Source organism: Neomonachus schauinslandi, chromosome 12, assembly GCF_002201575.2.
Source record: "Neomonachus schauinslandi chromosome 12, ASM220157v2, whole genome shotgun sequence".
Lineage (NCBI taxonomy): Eukaryota > Metazoa > Chordata > Mammalia > Carnivora > Phocidae > Neomonachus > Neomonachus schauinslandi.
In genome coordinates this window covers 50,476,012-50,481,590 of record NC_058414.1, presented here as the reverse complement: position 1 = coordinate 50,481,590, position 5,579 = coordinate 50,476,012, and positions in this window count along the sequence as shown.

Below are 5,579 nucleotides of genomic sequence, written 5' to 3'. Positions count from 1 at the left end.
AAGACGTAGGACTTCGTTTGTTTAGAACCATGCCTATGTCTCACTTATGTCCTTGGTAATTCCACACGGCAAACTTCAAACCAAATACTACTTAACCGCTTAGATAAAGCATCAAGAAAGCTTAGGGTTTTAATAACAACAAAAACAAAATGTCACCCCCACGCCTATGTAAGTGAGAGAAAACAAGGAGAGAAGGAAGGACATATCAAACATATTTTATTTTATTAATACTTTTAAATAGCAAAGAGACTCTCCCAAGGGTATGGCCTCTTTGAAGATAAAGGCCCATTTGCATAAACTGAAGGGGCCTCTTTAATGCAGTTTTCATTATCTTGACTCCAAAGTGACTGATGTCAAGATCAAGGGAGTCAATCAGGGCAGATACACTCCAGGACACCACGGAGAAATAAATCAGCCCATCCTCTCTACCCAGGAGAGTCCTGCTCCACGAAGGGCATTTGTGAGTCTCCTTTCTGAAACAGGAGGCCAAGTTCCATTACTGTGAGGACTGACTCTCATCCCTTAGAAGTCTCTCATTCTTTATGTTAATTGGGGTCCCCTGCCTCGGTTATCTAATAGGCTAATGGAGTTTGGAGACAAACCAGTTCTTGACCATTTCTTGCCCTCTGAACACTCCTGGGGAAACTAACCCCATCCAGCCTTTTATCTCCTTATTTTAAAGAGAGAAAATGAACTCTGAAGAAAATGAGTCCACAGTCTCTTGGGTAGTGAACGTCGTATGGGTCTTCTCATGAGAAGAGAGGAGCACAGGAAGGAGAAGTCACCATGGTTCATTAGATCCTATGTGAAAATTTACCCTTTGCCTCCCTCGGCCATTTTCTCCCATCTACAGTGGCCCGTTGGCCATGAAGCGTCTGTTTGTTTGCCTTTTCTTTACTTTGGAAAGTAAAGCCTTTACTTCTTTACTTGGCCTCTGTAATAATCCAATGTATTACATGGTGCAGTGGCCCTACCCAGTCACCATAGGTGTAGGCGAATTAAAAAATGTCATCGTTTGGTCTTTATTTCACAAGCTTGACTTACTGCTGTTTTCACTTGCAAAATACAAATGTGAAAACTATAATTTATTATGGTACTAGCAATTCAAGATGTTTTGCTTGGATCCTATGTGTACCATCGGTTACCAACATTCCAGCCCGTTTTGCTTTAGTTGGCTACTAGTTTACTACCCTCAATTTCATTCTCTAAATCTGTGTTTAAAAGCAATTTAACAACACTTTGATTCTGTTTGGAAATGCCATTACGGGTTCCCCTCACTGATGCACAGCAACATTTTAAATGTGATAAGTAAAATGTCATTTTAAAGCAGATGACAGATGCAAATGACTTATTGGTTCCTTAATTTTACACATGCTTAGAGTAAATATCAGAGGCTGGGTCACTTCAGGAATGTATGAAGAGGTTATTTCAATTACAGACATTGGAGTGGCCTTGAAATCCCAGTCTCCTTGAAGTCATGAATCGTGTTGCTAGAAGAATCAGCCTCCCTGCTCTATGAGCAGCCCCTACTGGACGACTGATCAATCTGTGCTGCTGTTAGCCTAGAAGCATCCATTCTTTCTCATTTTTCTCCTTCTCTCTCCTCAGTGTGCTGATGGCAGACAAGGATTTTTTGCTTTTCTCTTTAAAAGTAAGCTATGTTACTTTCTTCTCTGATAATGAATATTTAGTTGAAAGTTACATCACATAATCCTATAAAGACAAACTGGCCTGAAAATTGAATGGTATTATGCTTACTCAGTAATTCATTTTGAAATCTTAAATTGAATCTCTTCTTCCATTCAAAACTATTTTCTGTACATAGTAATAAAAGAGTCTAGTTAGTTTTAATACATGAATCCTAATAACTAATTAGGAGTATGTTACAATAGACTAAATAAAAATAAAGATATATTTGTTCGATTTGGTGATCTCTCCTTTTAACAAGTAAGTGTCAGAGATGACCCTTATTGCTACATATTGGTTCATATGGGTCCAAGGGCTTTAATAATATCTAAGTTGATCCAGTTTTCATTCTTAACTACTATATGAAAATAAACTAGGTTACATATTATGCATATTTTATCACAATATAAACACCAAAAAGCCAAAAAAAATCAGTATATAAATCATACTGAAAATGTATTTATCACCAGCTAGTGAATATGGCTATTTTCTTTACTGCAAACATCTGACTACAATGTAGGGTGTTTGTTGTTGTTGTTTTTTCCAAAATATGATGGGACCAAAAAATTCACTATTTACCGGTACCCAAAAGATGCACTTCCCTTTTTAAGATAAACTATAAATAGGTACTTCTATAAATTGCTTGCAAAAGATACCTGATTGTCAGCCCCGGATGCCTTAGGTGCCCTTTTTATCTGTAAGATGAGCAAACAACCAAACTCAGCCACACCACACCAAGAAAATATTGCATACTAATCAGATCTCCAGTAACTGTTTGTGGCCCACAAAGTCTCTGAAGTAAGATATCAACAAGGAATGCCAAACTTTCTCTTAGATAAATGAACTTAGACCCAAATCTTCTTTTTCCCACATGCCACAAAACAGTTAAGAGAGATGGTTTGTTATAGATTACATTTCACTTCAGCTGTTTGATACCTGAAGACTAGGATTGAGGAATCAATGTCCTATGTCAGTGGTTCAAAAAGTAAGTTCAGTAGAACAGCAACATTTGAAAAATGTTATGGTCCTATTTTTTAATGTCACGTTACACAGAAATAAGTTGCTTTGTTGCAGGACTCCTCAGAACTATTAATTTCCTAAAGTTCGTTGGGTGTCTCCCAAAAGCTTACATAGAATTCAAAGTCTCTGGAGAACATCTCTCTGTGTTTCAAAACACAGTTGGGAAAATTCTCTCTAAAGTCATCCAGGCTTTCTACTTTGTGAGCTCTTAACTGAAGTGATACTTCTGTCCTCTCCAACCTGCAGTTACTGCACTGAACATCTACTCTGTGAAGGGACCTGAAATATGCTGTTCCTTCTAAAACTCACCATTGATCTTGGGAGATGGGTATTATCAACTGTGTCTCATAGAAGGGGAACTTGAGACTCAGAGCTTAAGAGGTCACAGGATGAGTGAGTGGCCAGGACTCAAACACAAGATGTGCTCGCTGCAAAATCCACCCCCTTTCCCTTACACTGTGTGGCACAAACTGTCCATTCTTGGCAAAACTCTAGTGGTTCCTCTGGTATATCTAGGTCATGTAACTTCATCAGGATCAAGATGCTGTACCCAGCATTAGCAACCCTGATGGTTTGATCTTTGACCACTGCATACTATGGTAACTTCACTTGAATTCTCTCTAGCATGGAAAAATTAACACATTTGATGCTAATTTTACCTAGAACACTATCTGTTCTAAAGGACCGCCATTTATAACACACAGATAAGATGAAAAATGCATACATGTTAAAATAGTAATCGAAGATAAATGTGGAAACAATCAGAAGAAATTTGTGTTAGCAGTTGGAGACCAGCATTCACGTCAGAGGTGGTCTCTGTTTTCCTCCCCTTTACCTACGAGCCAAGTACTACCAAGCCAAAAACCACCAGACAACTCCTTCCATCTCACAGTAACAAGGTATTAAAGCCCACAGAAACATCAACATATAATTTAGTTTCTGTTCACTTCAGTCCTTCTACTCTTTGGCACCAAAATGAATGTAAGATTGGAATGAGCAATACAAAGTGACTGACCCATCAGGAAAGTTTTGGGAAAACATTTTCAAACTTCCGGGTCATCTCGGTCATCTGTTAGCATTAATTGGGACATACTACATTTTTACAATGCAGAGAATTTTTTTTTTTCTATCAGTAAACAAAAGATGACCCTCGTATGCAGAAAATAAATTTGAGTCCACAAATTGATCCGAATGGTTTGCTGTTTCTCAGATCTCCCAAAAGTCCTACCTGCTATGCATGTGAAATTATTGCAACCCAAATAAAATGAGCATTTTTCTCAGAATTCTCCAAGATAAGAGAATTCCACAAGAGTCATTCAGAAATAAATATGCATTAAACAAGTATCTGATAATATCAGTAATTGTTTTGTTTTCTTTATAATTCCTTAGTGGAAAACTATAATCACATGCTACAAGATCATATGGAAATATACCTCTCGTTATGAGTGAGGACAGGTGAATTCCCTACGGGTAATTAAACAACTCTATTATCAAGCCTGATATAACTTTTAATAAGAAAAAAAGGCATGATGCGAAAATATGCTAGTTGCATGCCCTATGTCTTATTTGCAAAATCATTTACATTACCTTCTCTTTGTTCAACCTAATTTAAAGAGCAGTTTAAATAATTACAGTTGTGTCTTCTCTAGAAAAAAAAATAATGCATAATATATATTATAGCAACATTTTTTTGCATGAGTGGTACTTTACCAATTTGACTCGGGTGAAAATAGAGGGCTCCTTCTCACTTTCAGAACAGCAGCACAAATATCGAAAGGGTTCTGAGTGAGGACCAACACACAGATGTAGACTTCAGCCAACATTAGAGAAATGCCCGGCAGGAACAGTTGTTCCCCAAGGGAAGAACTGGCCAACAAGTTCTGCTCACAGCCACCTTCTCAGCCTCAGTAGGCAAAGGAGAGCCAAAGTTCACAGAGGACACTTTCTGGTCAAAAGAAAAACAACGTGTCCCAATACTCCTATCATACAATCTACCAATGGCTGTGGGATACGATGCGCAAACAGCTGAGTTCCATAAGTGCAAATGGAAGCCATGGCCTTTTCACATATTGTTGTCAGCAGCGGCTCCTCACAAAAGCTCAAATGTGCTTCGGTTCCCATCTAGTCTTCTTGAATATGAGGTTTGAATGAACATCTCCTCTGTTACCAGAGAAGGGGGCTCTTGCAGAAAGAGTTGGGGAAGAGGCAGCCGTGTGCAGGGGGGAGCTGACTCGGCAGGGCCGCTCACTGAGCATCAGGCCTCATTCCAGTCACTGTCTCTAAGCCTTTCTTAAGGATGGTCAGCCCATTTGATGAAGTACCGCTGTTGGAGGTCAATAAATCTTGATAAGGTGACAAAATTATCCCCAGAAGAAGGTCTTATTAAGCACTTTATGATGAAATTTGTGCCCTCCCATATACGATATATGCAAGAATGCGATTCCATTTCTCAGTAAAATTTGGACACTTTGGATTATTCCCTCTCCCTAGATAGAGTTGACAACTGCACTGAAATTGCTTAAGTCAACTCCAGCCACAGAAAAATACACCACCCACCAAACCAACAACATCCAGGTTAAATCAAAGGAGACTAGGCTGCTGATGATCTAAATGGCTGCAGGCACAACGTGACCAGTAGATCCATCAGGTTAAGCACTAGCAATAAGGATTGCTACCGTGGTTGCCCAAAGTAGGCTAGAGCCAACGTTGCTGTAAAACCATAAGCCAGCAAAAGCTTTAGCCTTAGCGTGAAAAAAAAAAAAAAAAATCTAAGAACACTTTCCTTTGGTTAAAATACTTTCAATATGTTTTCTAAAACATTTCTGTTGGGATCTTTGGGTTATAATTATTTTTTCTGAGTCTGAATCATTCCA